The following is a 13,099-nucleotide window of genomic DNA, read 5'->3' as shown; positions in this document are numbered from 1 at the left end:
TTCCTGTGGCTCATATCTGGAGTCGGCCTGAGGATTGAGTTTGTCCCTGGCACACAGCACTGAGGAGCTGTGAAGTAAGAACTTCCTGCCTGCCCTGTGGGAGGCGCTGAAGAGCTGTGCAGCCAGCACTCCCTGCTGGCCCTTTTGGAGGCACTGTGTAGTTGAGTGGTCCCTGTTCCCTGATAGTCCCTTAGCAGGAAATAAGAAGGAAGTTTTGAGGGCATGGGGGCCCCAAACTTTGCCAATAAGGAAGTCAGGAATTCTGCTGGCCTTGCAGCCAGTTAGAAAGTGATGGTGTACTGTCCCCTTGTGGCTGCTCTGCATTAGCACTTTGTCCATGACCTCAGGAAAGCCTGTATTCAAGTAGGGCAAGAGAATCCTTCCTTAAGTGAGGCTTGTTCCAACTAGCTCATAATTCAGTTATCACATTTATACTAATCTGACACACGGCTAGTTTCCTCTCCTCTATTTTGCAGTAAGACTTCCTGAGTGTCTTAGAAGAAAATCTCCCTATACCAGACTTCCTCCCTCTGTCCAGAAGTCCACCTTACAAATCTGCACTTTGATAGAGGTCATGGGCTTTTTATTTTAACAAATTTATATTAACGTTTTCTTAGACAGGCATAGAAGGACAGAGACACATCATCACACATTGTACAAAAACATCCCTAATAGCTATGAAAAGCAAAAAGTGGAAGGATGGAGTTTTCCCTTCTTAGCTGTCACTGTGCCAAGTCAGGTAAAAGACCTGGATCTGTGAGTCAGTTGTAAGAATTTCCCATGACCATAAATGGTGCTGTTTCATTAATTCCATCCCCCAAAGAGGGGAGTTTTATTTGAAGTTAGTTTTATTACACAGGAGTTTAATTTCATAATATGCATGATTTTTTATGATGAGATATTTCCCATGATAGAAAAGGAAAAGAAATACCTGATCAAGAGAAGAATATTTCAGAAGCGTTGCAGCTATCAGGGGATTCCATAGTGTCCCAAAATATCACCTTACTGCAGGTTTAAGAGTTCAGGTAACTACCCTAGCAGTATTTTTTTGGCTGCCGTGTAACTGTTTTACCCCCTTTTGCGGATAAAAAGTTAGAAGGTTTTTGCCAATGCCCACATGGACTGTTGGGGTTCAGGTAGAGGTTTGGGGAGTAACATGGCCAGATGATTTCATTGTCCTTTCCATGCCTCTGAACCAGACTTGATTGCATAAATCAAAACAAAATAGAAAAATCAGCCTGAGGGACCTCAGATTATGGCGGCTTGGGGCCTTTGGGATGATGTCAAAGGTTGGCATGAACTCATCCAGTCCTGCTTGAACCAGAGATCCTGTTGGATCCTCATAGTGTGCCAGTTTCTGCCCCAAGTCTGCTCTGCCCTTGGGATATAATGGTACCACAGCCCACCCGCTTTACCTGAAGCACCGAAGCTTAGCCTGGTAGATGGTTTAACAGGATCTCAGCCAATGTGACTTCAGGATAAAAAACCTTCTCTGGAGACAATTTACATTGAATTAGCTCTCTTTATTAGGGGTGAAGAATGGCTGTTAAACCCTGGTGTGTGGGGAGTGTTTTGTGTTGAGTGTACATCATTGCCAGAGGCTGAGGTGCTTGAAATTCATCAGTCACATGAAGAAGAACTCGCACTGATAGCTGGGCTTGTCTTAATAAGGAGATAGGAAGTTTAAGGCAAAACCTGGCCACCAGGATCCATGACTATATTGTGTGGCAGACATGGAAGTTGTACAGGCTACATACAAGGGTCCAACTCTGGAGAGGAGGGAACAGTCCTACTCCTTCCAGTCTCAGGCTTAGGTTCTCATGGGTTGGACACATCTTGACCTCACTCTCTTGCTCCAGACTTCTTACCCCAGTCATATGGCTTTGCAGCCCCACCATGAAGGGTCTTCAACAAGGACCCTTAGGATCCCTAAAGATCAACAGCAAGGGAGAAACGGTGGGCAAGCTTACAGTCAGAACTTCTTTGATATACCTCCCCCATAAATGAGTGTTCACAAAAGAAATGTGAAAGAAAGTACAAATACAGTCTAGAAGATAAAAGGTCACAAATGTGACCACCAGCATGACTGTAGTGTGGGCTGCTCTGGTCTCAGCATAGACTCTGAGCTTCTGATTGTGATTGTGTATATAGTGCATTCTCTGGTGGTGTCTCTTCAGGTGAATCACCATAGAGAAAACTGGTCCAGATCATGATGCTGATAAATAAAATGTCCTGGGCAAACCGCAATAAGCTAATGCCAACACTGACAACAGAGAGGGATCAGATCCACTTACCTTTAGAATCAGTGCCATTGTGTCTTTTCTGTGCACCGCTAGCATTCATTGGAATGTACGCATTATTTAAGACACTGAAAAACCAGCAACTGTAACAAAAATATCTCATGAACTTGGTGGTATTTCTCTGAGCATGACCCTAGCCCAATTACCAGGAACATGAGTGACAAACTGGTAGGTGGTCAGGGCACAGGTAGAACACAAGTTTGAGCTTTGAGACACCATGTAAAAGAAGTATGAAAGTTTACCTGTGAGGTCAGTTGGAGGCTTCCTTGGAGCCAAAACTGTAATATGGTTTGGAAATGTCAAGAAGAGGAGATTGAAGGTATTGGCCACAGCTAAGTTTGATAGAATGACATGAATGGGCCTCAGATGAGTGTCAGTCAAATTGGAGATAAATTATGAAGAAACACAAGAATGTTGCCCACAGTCCCAACCTCAGCCTGGCAAAGCAAAAGTACCTGAAAAGCCACTTCTTCTGTAGTATTCAGGGTTTTATTTTGAGATAACGTGGAGATAGCTTCATTGGATCAGGTAGGACACTGTTGTCTTCAAGAGTCTTCCCAATTATTTGAGATTTTCAATTGTTTTGGAGTCTTTTATCTCAAGAATATGGCCCTGCTTTGTCACTACAAGAGTTTTCTCTGAAAAAAACCAAGAATATTTAATTTACACTTATTTTGCTTCCTTTCCCTCATGATGGAATTGTGCATGCGATAGAACTCTATCTCTCATGTTCAACACCATAAACACATATTTCTACACATTATGGGTTCTGCATGTGTATACATGAATATATGTAGACATGAGTGCATTTTTGCTCCATTGGAATTCAACATTATCTTTCAAAACAATGTGCTAAAAATAGTAATTTGTTGTTGAAGTGATGGTCCTAGTCTGCTCATATTTGAGGAACTGTATTTATGCAGTTTTGATCGAACAAGCAGGCAGAACAATCATATTCATAAGATAATTAAATATTCCAAAATATAATTAAGAGATGGGGGCATGGGTCAGTGGTGAAGAGCACTGGCTCCTCTTCTAGAGGACCCACACTCCACTGCCAGCATCTACATGACCCTTGTAACTGTATGTAACTCCAGTTCCAGGGACCTGGCACCTTCACATTCAAAACACCAGTGCATATAAACTAAAAATATATCAAATAATTTTAACAAATGATAATGAAAAATTAATATTCTTACTTTATATAAGAACTTGAATTAAGATCTTTATATAGAATGTTATAAAGAATGTTCCCTTAAAATAATCCAACCTGTGTTGATATACTTTTATAGTACTCATCATTGTTTAGAAAGAAAATATTTCTGAAAAAGTCAATAGCTTTCTGTTTATAAAGGACAATATTGATATGTACCTGTAATATCTATGTGTGAAGAAAACTGAGGACCCAGGCATATCATTGATTCACAAATGTCCACATTTTAACTGTATTTCTAATGAATCTGATGCTGGAATTATATTGGATAAATGACCAGTTTTCATCAATCACAGTCCAAAAACATTACTGTCACCTCTGTTAAAGTCTTTGCATACAGAGATTTTTTTAAAACTCAGATTTTGAATGCTCCTGTTTAGTCTCCAACTTACATGGTTTATGTTGATTTTTATAAAACCATAAGCTTTTATCCAACAACTAAAAATCTGTCATATCACATATGAAAGTCACATTAAAAGGCATTTTCAGATGAGTGCTGCACCATGACATAGACATTTCTTTTGCCTAGAGAAATCATTGACAAAATTATGTAAACTGTGGAGACAAAAACAAGTTCCTTCTAATGATTAGTGTTGATTTCAGAATACACTGGACTGTAGGGAGGAGAATAGAACTTTAAACAGAAACATAAAGCTGCAGGAATCTTACCTACCACAAGGATGGGGTTTACTCACAGGGATGAAGGCCTGCTCCTAATCAGGTACTGGAGAAAAAGCTCTGATTTCATTTCCTGCTGAAGATCTTTTCAGTGTATCTGTTCCCTAAGACAGATCCAAAGGAATGGTGAAGTCTCATATCTTCCAGGAAGTGTTGTGCAGATGGCTGAATGAGGTGAGATATCAGAGCCCACAAAGGGACAGACGTCGCTTAGAGAGTCCAATACATTGTCATCGGTGTTGTTACTGGGCATGGCTTTATACAGCTTCTAGAATACCTCTAAATGGAAAACACATGTATCCACAGTAGAAATCAATATGCTTTCCTTCTAGTAATCAATGATGAGGCCCAAGAGTTTGCTAGGTCATAGTGGGTAGAACAGAGGTTAAAACAAGTTTCCTTACTTTCTTTGGGGAAATCTAAGTTCAGAATTGGTGCTGTCATCAGGTGTGGAGAAGTGTACTACCAGGGAGATCAAGAGATTTGTTAGGTGTATTTCCAGGGACTGCATTACACTGTATACATTCACTGTTGCAAACTTGTGCTGACATCAGAAAGCCCATAAGCATGTTATCTGGAGTCTTGCATTTTCCTATTCTTAGATAAGGATATTTTAGTTCGACAAATCAAGCAACAGAAGCCTGTGTTAACTCATATGTCCTTGGGTTATTCCAATGTCCGTTTGCTTTGAGGTAGATCATGACTCATTTTCTAATATACCATGAAGGCTTATAAGAAGTATAATAGGTTGTGATATTTTCTATAGAATTCTAAATGTAAATAATCAATTTTGTACATACAGTAAAGGATATGGACTGAGCAATCATTGACTAATAGAGAGAACCATCCCTGTTCATCCCACTGTTTTCACAGTAGCCATGAAATAGAACCAGGTTAATTGTCCATCAGTTAATGAATGGATCGCTACACAATGGGGATTATACATCTCTTAAGCAAAATGTAATTATGAATGTTTTAGGTAATTTGATGATTATGCATATGATACTCCACAAATTAAAAGAAATGTTCTGCATTTTCCCCAGTTTTTAGACATTAGTTTTGAATCTTGAGTTATGTTTGTTTCACTTGGAATACTTTATAAAGGTCAGGAGTGAAGTAAAATACAGATGGTTAGGGGACTTTTGTTAGAACACAGTTGTTTAAAGGATGTAAGTAGACAATGGACTGTAGACAATTAATCTATCTTGGAAATATAGCATGTATCAGAGAAAAGGAAAAGTTAATAATAATATTAAGGCTCCATTAAAACCTACTAGTTTACAATTTTAAAAACATAGTTGATCTATTTCTATATGTCATTTATATCGATATCATCTATATATCATTTATATCTATATTTATCTCTCTCTCTCTCTCTCTCTCTCTCTCTGTGTGTGTGTGTGTGTGTGTGAGAGAGAGAGAGAGAGAGAGAGAGAGACTTATTACATTTTTTTTGTATATCATAACACATGGGCAATTTCCTGTGAGACATGTAGGGTATCTAGCCAGGCACTTTGATGTTATAGATCTTTTGTTGTAGTGTTCATTCCCACAGCTCTCAAATATATACATTATCTATACAGGTTAGAGGATATTCAACAGCCTTCTCACTACTGCAAAGTGTCTGTGGATTGGGTTAGTGATGCCAAAGGATAGACTCTCTTTGAGACTAGGGATTACCTAGTTACACTTTAGAATCAATGGAATAGCCTATTTTTTAAGTAACTAAAAATGAAAATTGTAGTATTATTTAAAAGCTACATACTTGAGTTATTTCTTTCATTTACATGATATCAGAGGGGAAATTACTTATTCAATTTGTCCCCTTATCTCAACATGGATGCAATGATGTTGAGTGAAATATTTAAAAAGTGTGATTGGCACGTTCCCATGCTTGTGCCTCAAACCCTCTGCCCCAGGGGCCTGGCTGGCCATGCACTGGAGATTCATGGAGAGTCACTGTCCAGGAGCTCCTGAAACATCTCCACCTAGCTCGCTAGGTTCCTATTGGTGGGTTGCTACCACTCCAACCCCGTGCTTCAAATCCCTCACGACCTTTGTGGAGCACCTCAGGAAAACACACACTTGGCCACCATAACTTTCTCTCTTGAATCCAGATGAGGTGCAACATGGAGGAAAATGTAGCACAAACTTAGTTGAGAAACAATGGTAACTCAGTCTTACAGTGCAGCAAATAAATGTAATCTTGTAAGCCTTAGTAAAATCTGATCCCTTCGATGGAAGATCCTTGCAAATCCACCATGATACTAAGAAACTCTAACAGCTACATCTGACCTCTCTACTGACCTGGTTCCTAGAGGAAGTAACTCTCTCCTGTTTCCTCTCTTTCTCTGTCCAACCAAGAAGTCCAGCCTACTCGCCCAGTGATGGGCACCTTCATTCATTAGGTGATTGGTTCACAAGAACAGCACCAGGCCCATCCATAACACAATGACACCAGTATCTAAGTATGCATAAGTAGCTGTTGAGCAGCCACAGAGAACTGGGTCCACCAGGAAGGAGAGCTGGGGATGAAAGAGGGACAGGCAAGAGAAAATAATGAGCCAAGACAAAATTCATTCTGATCAAGTCTCAAAGTTTAATGTTCAGCTCTCAATATATAAGGGGAAAAGCCCAAAAATCTTTCTTTGCTGGATTGAATTGCAAAGCAAGCTCAATGAACAGTTTGTTTTCTTGCAGGAAGCTGAAGTGGGGGGAAGGCCTGAGACTTCCATCTATGTTGGAGGACTCCACCCAGGTCAACAGAAGACCGATTGTGGTAGACAATTAAGGTTTGGTTAGCCCTCTCAAGATCAGGGGAAGGTCACACACATTGCACATACATCTAAACACACAATAAAAAAAATAAATTAGTAAGACTTGAAAACTATGTGATGGAGACAGTCTAAATATCTTCTGTTTAGGTGAAGAGAGTTGTTGAGTTTAATGGTAATAAAATTAAAGGATAAAGTCACCAGAGAATCTAAGATGGTAGATGTCAGTTTGTCTCCTACAATCCCCAGGGTATATACTGAGTATACTTGCCTAAGCACCTCTGAAAATCAACAAGATAGATACATCCTTAGCCAACCTAACCAGAGGCAACTGAAGCAGTATCCAAATCAAGAAAATCAGAAATGAAAAGGGAGACAAAACAACAGAAACTGAGGAAATTTAAAACCTCATCCTATCCAACTAAAAAAGCCTATACTCAACAAAACTGGAATATCTGGATGAACTGGACAATTTTCTAGTCAGATACCAAATACCAAAGTTAAATCAGGAGCAGATAAATGATCTAAACAGTCTCATAACCCCTAAAGATATAGAAGCAGTTATTAATTGTCTCCCAAACAAAAAAGCGCAGGACCAGATGGGTTTAATGCAGAATTGTATCGGACCTTCAAAGAAAAACTCATAGCAATTCTTTGTAAATTATTCTACTAATTAGAAATGGAAGGAACACTACCCAATGTATGGGTAGAGGCTATGTAGGCACAATTACTCTGACACCTAAACTGCACAAGACCCCAAAAAAGAAAGAGAACTTCAGACAAACTTTCTTATGATTATGGATGCAAAAATGCTCAATAAATTCCTGTAAAATGAAACCAGGAACTCATCAAAACAATCATCTATCATGATCAAATAGGCTTCATCCCAGGGATTCAGGGATGGTTTAAGATATGGAAATCCATCAACATAATCCACTATATAAACAAACTCAAAAAAAAAACCCAAACAAACATGATCATTTCATTAGATGCTGAGAAAGCATTTGGCAAAATCCAATACCTCTTCATTATAAGTCTTAGAAATATCAGGAATTTAAGGCCGATTCCTAAACATAGGTAGAACAATATACAGCAAATCAGTAGCCAACAGCAAGCTAAATGGAGAGAAACTTGAAGCAATCCCACTAAAATAAGGGACCAGACAAGGCGGCACACTCTTTCCATACCTATGTAATATAGTACTTGATTTCCTAGCCAGAGAAATTAGACAACAAAAGGAGGTCAAAAGGATGCAATTTGAAAAGGAATAAGTCAAAGTATCACTATTTGCAGATGATATGATAGTATACTTAAGTGACCCTAAAAATTCCACCAAAGAACTCCTAAAGTTGATAAACAACATCAGCAAAGTGGCTGGATATAAAATTAAGTCAAACAAATCAGTGGCTTTCTTGCACTCAAAGGATAAACAGACAGAGAAAGAAATTAGGGAAAAAACTCCCTTCACAATAGTCACAAATAATTTAAAATACCTTGGTGTGACTCTAACAAAGCAAGTGAAAGATCTGTATTACAAGAATTTCAAGTCTCTAAAGAAATCAAAGAAGATCTCAGAAGATGGAAAGAACTCCCATGCTCATGGATTGGCAGGATTAATATATCAAACCTGGCCATCTTGCCAAAAGCAATCTATAGATTCAATGCAATCAATCACCATCAAAATTCCAAATCAATTCTTCATAGATTTAGAGCAATTTGCAAATTCAAGTTCTTAGCTTATTCCCTAATGTAGTTTATGACATCTCTAGTTATATGAAATTGAGATTGTGTGTGGACATTCCTTGTGCGCTCCAGATCTCTTGCTATGAGGTTGTTGCCTGATGCCCCAGGAGTTCTGACATTATCAGCTGGTGTGGACCATTTTTCAATCAGGAAATGTTGTGAAAACCTGCAATAAGCAAGACTTCTGAGTTTCTCAGTATAGTTCAGACATGCACAGTAGTGCTCTTTTTATTCTATTCTCTATGAGGAGTGACTGTGGCCATTGAGGTGTGTCTAGCCTGTGGCCTGAAGACCACTTGCATTTAGGGATAGCTATGAATGTGAACTCAACACACTTCACACACGCACGCACACACATACACTCACTCATGAACACATGCACTGGTGTTTGCACAAGCACACAAAATTAAAATTCTAAAAAATAATGAATGCATAGGAAAATAGAAACATTTAATAAAGCAATACAGTCTGAAAACTTCCTGCTATTATGAAAATGTCATCCAAATGATTATCAATCAAGGAACCCTGGGTAGGAAAAAAAGTAAAATAATACTTTCATATTCGGGCTAATAGAGTCCAAAGGGAAAGTGGAATACTCTAGAATGTCATTTTGTAAACGTAATGATTACAGAAGATCAGAGTACTTTTTCTAAAATGTATTCTCTTACATCCCAGTATCAGCCACTCCTTCCTCCCAGGGCCCCGCCCTCATACAGCCTCTACCCCTTTTCCCCTCCCCTTCTCATCTAAGAAGTGGGAGCCCCCCTCGAAGCCCAGGTGTCAGAGCTCATGAAATCAAATGACAGAAGGCAGCTTTGCTAATTCTGGTGGGATTTCTTTCATGAAGTTTCCTCCAAGGCGTAAACATTCTAAACTCCACAAGTTCTGGATCTCTGCGGGCTGGGATGTTCTGCAGCCGGTTGCCGCCCAGGCTGAGGGTCTGCAGCTCCAGCAGCTAGGCGGGCACCTCCTGGTAGCAGCTGCCTCTAAGGTTGAGCACTGGAGGCTGCAGCAGACAGAGCAGCTGCCGGGCAGCGAGCCTGGGCAGCCAAGCTGGTTGTGCGCAGGCCGCTCAGCGGTGGCAGCTCGGGTCCCAGCGCCTGAGTCCATTGCCGCCCCCTTCTGTCCAGGAGCTGGAGGTGCAGGAAGCCGCCACCCAGAGCCCGCGGCAGTGACGTCAGGCCATTGTAGGGCAGAGGCAGCCACAGCAGCGCCTCCCGCGGGCCCTGCTGCTCCTCAGTGCACACCTCCAGCTGACTCCTGGGCCTTGGCCAATGCGCTGAGCAGGACCATTTGAGTTCGGCCTCCCCGGGCAAGCACGGCCTCCTCCATCCCGCTGGATGCCAGGCCACAAGCCTAGGCAGTGCCCCAGAGCTGAAGCAAGCGCCCTGTTGGAAGTGGGAGGCCTGGCCCGGGCACTCACCCACACACGCAGCCCTCCCCTAACCTTTTCTAGTTCCTCTTAAAAATGTTTCAGTTTTAAAATTTTATGTGAATGGACTTGTGCCTGCCTATATGTCTATGTACTACATGAATTCAGGGTCTGCAGAGGTCATTAAAGGGTGACTGATACCCTGGGACTGGAGACACATATGGTTGTGAGCTGCCATGTGAGTGCTAGGAACCAAATATTGTTTCTCTGCTAGAACAGGATATGCTCTCTCCTAAACTCTTAATTTTTTCTATTTATTTATTTACTTACTTACTTACTTACTGATTCACTTTACAAACTGTTTGCACCCCTCCACTTCCCCTTTTCCTCCCAGTCTCCCTCACCTCTCCCTCTCACATCAGAGAAAAGGGAAGTCCCTCCTGGGTACCAACCCACCCAGGCACCTCAAGTTACTGTGACACTTGGCACAGCCTCTCCCACTGAGGCCAGACAAAGCAGCCCAGTTAGGCGAACAGGATCCACAGTCAGGCATCTGAGTCAGGGACAGCCCCCAATCCAGTTGTTGGGGGTCCTACATGAAGACAAAGCTGCACATCTGCTACATAAGTGCAGGGGCCTAGGTCCAGCACTCCTATGTTCCTTGGCTGATGCTTTGTCTCTTGGAACTCCCAAGGGTATAGGACAGTTGACTCTGATGGTCTTCTGTGGAGTCCCTATCCCCTAAAGGTTCCCCAATCCTCCCCACAACTCTTCCATGACTTCCTGAGCTTGGTCTCACATTTAGCTGTGGGTCTTCTCATCTCTTTCAGTAGCTGCTGGGTGGAGCCTCTCAGAGGACAATTAGTGTGAATCCAGGCTGACAGATACAAACATAGCCTGAGGCTCCAAGGTAGGAAGGCAGGCCTATGATGTACTATTGATCCTTGGAGGACAGATCAGCACATTTATGTCTGTCTTACACAGGGCACCTATTTATCTAGGCCAGCAGTGACAAACTTAGCTGTCAATAGTGTCTTCACATCTTCTATCATTGTGACAAGGCTTTGACCAACAATGAGGTATCAAAGCCTCACAATGTGGCCCTGTGAATCAACTGTCCATGCAGTCACAGTAGTAGTTGTTTCCTCCATCCACACACAGATATCCATGGAGTCATGGCTGACTATGTCACATCATCAAAGTTGAGTTCCAAGTGGTCTCCAAGAAGTCTAGGTGCACAGTCACAGAAGTGAGTCCCAAGAGCATCCTGACTCATGGGACATCATGTAGACACAGCTGGGATCCACACCCATCAACTATCAACTCACAGTTCACTATAGAATACTCTCAGGGACAGACTCATGTGTCTACTCACTGAAGTCTCCCAGAGTTGTAAACATTGTGGGTTTTTTGTATGTATGTATGTATGTATGTATGTGTATATATATGTGTGTCTTCGTATGTGTGTCTATGTATGTACGTTTATATGTATGTATGTGTGTATGTATGTATGTGTGTATGTGTGTATGTATGTATGTTTATGTATGTATGTAAGCATGCATGTATGTGTGTGTATGTATGTGTGTGTGTGTGTGTGTGTGTGTGTGTAGGTGTTTGAACATTCTCCTGTGGGTGCCACAGAGGTTAGAAGACAACATTGCAGCCTGTGGAGCTGCTGTTACAGATGTTTGTGAGGAATCTAAGATGGATTTTGGGAGCTGAACCCCAGTCCTCTGCAAGAGCAACAAGTACTCTTGACTTCTGAGCCTTCCTTCCAGCCCTTTAAAGGAAAATTTTAGTTAGCATGCAAATAACAGGATTCACAATTACATTTTATACACACGTTATAACACTTTGTTTTGTCCATCTTCCTCCCACCACCCTCCTCCCTCATCTTCCTCCCACCACCCTCCTCCCATCACCCTCCTTCCTGCAGCATGCTGCCTTTTTCTATCACTTTCCTTCATCTAAATAATGACTTCTACTTTCTTTCCTTTTCTTTTATTGAAGAGAGAATTTTGTTTTTTCTTCACATAACATTCTGATCACAGTCTTCCTTCCCTCTACTTCTCCCACTCCCTCCCTACCTCTTCTTCCACCTGGATCTACTCTCTTTATACCATTAGGAAAAAAAAAAACAGACTTCTAAGAAGGAATACTTCTAAGAGCTATGAAAACATGAAATGTAATGATTACAATAAAAACCTGTTATACTGGAGTTGTACAAGATAAACAAAGAGAAGGAAAAGTGCCCAAAAGATGGCGTAAGAATCAGTGACACACTCATTCACAGACTCAGGAATCCCATAACAAACCTACATTTGCACTCATAATATATGTGCAGAGGACCTTGTGCAAACCTGTGTGGGTCCTGAGCTTGCTGCTTCAGTCTCTGAGTTCATACGATCTTTGCTCCTGTTGATTGAGAGGGCCTGTTTTCTTGGTGTCCTTCAACCCCTGCTGGCTGTTACACTCTTTATGCCTCCACATCCATGGGGTTTCCTGAGCCCTCAGGGGAGGGATTTAGTAAACATAACCAATGTAGGGCTGAGTGTTTCTAGCTCTCTCAGTCTCCTCATGTCTGGCTGTGGGTCTCTGTATTTGTTTCCATCTCCTGCAGGAGGAATTTTCTTTGGTGATGGCTGAGCAAAGTGCTGATCTGTGAATATGACAAAATGCCATTAGGATTAGTTTGATGGCCACTTTTTTCTTTTGGACGAGTATCATTTGGTTTTGCCCCTTTATTACCCAGTCTCAGGTATCTGGCCACCCAACCAGAGTTGGGTGTGGGTTCCTTCTTGTGGAGTGGGCCTTAGGTCAAACCAGACACTGACTGGTTACTCTTACAAACTTTCTGACTCTATTGCACCAGCATATCTTGCAAGCAGGGCACCATTGTGGATGACTTGGTGTTTATGTTTTGCTTTTTGTAGCATACAGAGTACCTTCCTGTACCAAAGGCAATAGAACATAGGGTTAAAGGCTTTGTGTAGGCATATCAGCTTGGATTCTCCATGTT

General features: G+C 41.4%; 1 protein-coding gene and 1 pseudogene across 1 annotated transcript in view; one reads left to right on the top strand and one right to left on the bottom strand.

Annotated features, from left to right (window-relative positions):
- LOC127673293 (uncharacterized) overlaps positions 1–13,099 on the top strand; it is an 882,259-nt gene that overhangs the window by 437,561 nt on the left and 431,599 nt on the right. The window lies entirely within an intron of this gene.
- Positions 1,899–2,824, bottom strand: LOC127673172 (vomeronasal type-1 receptor 4-like; annotated as a pseudogene).

The sequence above is a fragment of the Apodemus sylvaticus genome, chromosome 22 (genome assembly GCF_947179515.1).
Source record: "Apodemus sylvaticus chromosome 22, mApoSyl1.1, whole genome shotgun sequence".
NCBI lineage: Eukaryota > Metazoa > Chordata > Mammalia > Rodentia > Muridae > Apodemus > Apodemus sylvaticus.
Note: the sequence above shows the minus strand (reverse complement) of the source record. Positions and strands in the feature narration are given on the sequence as shown.